Genomic DNA, 4,006 nt, shown 5'->3' with positions numbered 1-4,006 from the left:
GTAATTTTTGTCTCATTTCTATCATGGTTTTTTTTCAAGAACAATCAAAGGGAAATGGTCACCAAACAGACCCTTCTAATAAACAGCATTTTATTGATACTTTTTTTTTTTTATGAAGTGATTTAGCTGGTGCTAATGTTTAATAAAAGTGAATAACTCCAGTTCAGCGCCATTTAAAAGTGCCCACCATATTAAGCGGTGGTAACTTCTGAATCACATCTTATTAAGATGGTGCTAATTTTGTCTTAACCACTTCAATAATTATACATTTGACAATAAAACAAAATTGCGATTCCCCCATCAACTTCCGGTTCCGCCGCTGGGATGTGGGGACGGAGCTGCATGAGCTCCTGAAGCCCTGATCCCCTAACCCATCGACGCCACACACCCGCAGGATATAACCACCCCGGCGTTTGGAGGAGAGTTGGGTGACAAGAACCGGGCGGTTTATGGAGAGATATCTCCTCCGGAGCGGCAGCAGAGAGGTCTCCTGCCCGGCCGAACACAGCACACGAGGTGAGGCGCCATTCAAGATGGCGGCGCCGCTGCAGCCATCACTTTCACAGAGCCGGTCTCAGAGCCCAGAAATACAGAGGGAAATGTTATCGCCGCCGGTAATGACTGACTCGCAGATTGATTATTGGAAGCTGGCAATTGAGGTGGCTACCCAACTGGCCCCCGACATCAGAGACTCCCTAATAGCCACAGTCACAACAACGCTCCAAAAATTCCAAAATGAGGTGACATCTCATGGCAATAGACTAGATGAATTGGAACAGCGGGTTGGTCTCATGGAAGATGAATCCGCAGGGGCACATACCTGCATTAGAGACCTAATGCGAGATAACACAAAACTCAGGGACCGCTTAGAAGATCTTGAGAATCGTTCCAGAAGGAATAATCTAAGGATAGTAGGACTGCCTGAGCATATTAGACCGCAGCTTCTCCAGGGCATCTGCGAGACGGAGCTACCAGAAGCACTAGGCCTGACCAGATCTTGCAGAGTGGAAAGGGCGCACCAAGTGGGCCCCCCTGGTCCGAGCGCCAACGCCAAAGGAGAGCCGCAAAGCAGACCGCGCCAGGTGATCATGCGTTACTTGGATTACAATGATAAAGAGGAACTTCTGCGCACTTTCCGGAACCGTAATAGCCCTTTGCATATAAGGGGTGCAAAAATCATCCTGTTTGCAGATTATTCGGCAGAAGTCACAAGGCGTCGGAGAGCATTTGGAGGGGTCTGCACCTCCCTTTACAAACGCAAAATCAAATTCCAGCTACAGTATCCGGCCACCTTGAGGATCATGTAGACGGATGGCGCCACCAAGGTATTCCACAATCCTGAGGAGGCGGCATTCTAGGTAGACAAGATCCCTGGACTTCGGGGCCCTAGAAAATCGGGAGAGGAGACGGCGAGTCAAGGTACAGGAGGGGAAGGACCCCGTGCACCAGTTTCTCCACCGAGGGACTGTACATGGTCAGATATCGCCCGCAATTCCACTTCCTCACCCAAGCAACAACGGGCAGAATCATCAAAGACGCCACACCGACAACGCTCAGAAAACCGGCTTGCAACCATCCCGGACTGATAAGTATCTCATAGGGGCTCCATGAGCGCATTTAGATTGTGCCTTATATATTCATGTGGCAATTGGTTCTGGTGGGATGTTATTCCGACAAAATTCCTGCTATAATAGGCATAAGCACTTGTACCCGTGATGTATAGGAAGTCCAACTTATTTTAATATTTTAAAATATGAAGATCCAGTATGTCACGAAAAGATGGTGAGGGGGGGAGGGGTCACAGACCAGAAAAAAGTGAAGTTATGTATGCCAATTTAAAGTTTGTCTCACAGGAAATGCTGGTGACATTCCTGGATGGGCATTTTGTTGTTAAAGGTTGTGCCAATTCTCTGGCACCAAATGTAAATGTTGTTATTGTAATGTTGGGAGCAATCTGGAGCAGACGCCGCCGGGCGGCTACCAAGGCAGCAAAGCACTCTTGCCTAGAAATAGATATATTTGACCAGTCAATAGTGAACCTTTTCGGAACGCCCAATTTATGCAGCTGACCTCGTGGAATGTAAAGGGGCTCAGGTCCCCTAACAAGAGAATGATGGTACTCCGTCACTTAAAAAAAAACTCCATACAGACATTGCTCTTCTTCAGGAGACACATTTGGAGGAGAGCGACTTCCACCGCATGAAAAAATTGTGGGTGGGCCAAGTATACGGCTCTTCAGCTTGTGGTCGTAAAGCGGGGGTACTTATTTTAATAAATAGAAACCTGGTACATGAGGTAATTCACACTGATGCAGATAAGGAAGGGCGACTGCTCCATATTACTCTAAGCACACCATGCGGGGTATTAAGCATTTATAACGTGTATGGACCTAACAGTGATAATATTTTGTTTTTCAATGGTTTGGAGAGGGCCCTTCTGTCAGATAATGTCCAGCACAAAATAGTGGGAGGTGATTTTAATTCAGTTTCTGATCACAAGGAGGATAGACGCACACACAATTCACAAAGCATGGAATCCATTCCTACAAGGGCCCCCAGAAAACAGGACCGAGTGTTAGGACCCCTGATGGAAAGAACACACTTAATAGATCCCTGGAGAAGGGGTAACCCGGATGCCTGGGAATTTACGCATTACTCCCACGCTCAACAGTCCTGGTCCAGGATAGACTACCTTTTAATATGCCCAATATTACAACCGAGGCTGGGGGTCGCTGAGATAGGGGACCTAGTGATCTCAGATCACGCCCCGGTACGGGTAGATTTCCAGGAAATATATCCCAGAGGATCAGACTTCATATGGAGATTCCCGGCTCATTTAGCAACTGATGACACCTTTGTGAGACAACTAAGAGGGTGGTGGTTAGAATACACGTCGACGAATTCAGGACACAGAGATGACCCCTCACTGTTCTGGGATACGGCCAAGGCAGTGCTGAGGGGGAGGATAATGGCATATACCGTCAGCAAAAAACGGGAAATAACGCAAAAATTTAATGCCTCTAGTGCTACACTGAGGGCAACCTATACAGCATATTTGGCACACCCACATTGGATGCTAGACAGGCCTGGATTCAGGCAAAACACTCTTGACGAGTGGGCAGCTCAGAAAGAAACAATGCATACTCGAGACTTTGAAGCTACTTTACATAAGTTTGGAAATAAGGCGGGTAAACTTTTGGCCAATATGGCTCGAGGAAAACGCTCAGTGCAACACATAGCGAAATTGAGGGATCATAATGGGCGAGAAACATGCGATCCAACTAGTATTAACACCATCCTGGCCAAATTCTATGAGGAGCTGTACTCTGATACATCTTCCCTTCCGCTGACCGACACACTGTTAGACCAGGTCACTTTACCGGTCATTTCCGCGGAACAGTTGCAACTTCTAAATGCCAGGGTCACAAGGGAGGAGGTAGATGAGGCAATAACAAACCTTAAAAATAGTAAGGCACCTGGCCCAGATGGGCTGACCGGCGAATTTTTTAAAGTAATGCGGGAACAGATTATGGAGACTTTGGTCTCCTTGTTTAACAATGCTCTGGGTGAGGAGGGACTACCACCATCAGCAGACACATCTTATGTGAAATTATTGCTAAAACCTGGAAAGGATCCCCTACTACCAGGGTCATACAGGCCCATATCGCTCATAAACGTGGACGCTAAACTCCTTTCCAAAATCATAGCTGATAGGTTAGCGAATATAATGCCGTTCCTCATAGCCCCAGAACAAGTAGGTTTTATTAAAGGTAGGTCGGCGGTCACTAACATTAGGACGGTTCTGGCAGTGCTAGATAGAGTACAGCATAACCCATTTCCGGAGGAACATTCGGCTTTACTTTTACTAGACGCGGAGAAAGCTTTTGACAATGTCCGATGGAAATGGTTGGATGCAGTCCTGGATAGGATGGAAATAACGGGGGCATTCAGGATCTTATTACACCACATTTACAAAGACCCTAAGGCTAGAATCTCCACACCGGGCT

Source organism: Rhinoderma darwinii, chromosome 1 (genome assembly GCF_050947455.1).
Source record: "Rhinoderma darwinii isolate aRhiDar2 chromosome 1, aRhiDar2.hap1, whole genome shotgun sequence".
Lineage (NCBI taxonomy): Eukaryota > Metazoa > Chordata > Amphibia > Anura > Rhinodermatidae > Rhinoderma > Rhinoderma darwinii.
The sequence above is the reverse complement of the archived record's forward strand: the minus strand, read 5'-3'. Positions refer to the sequence as shown.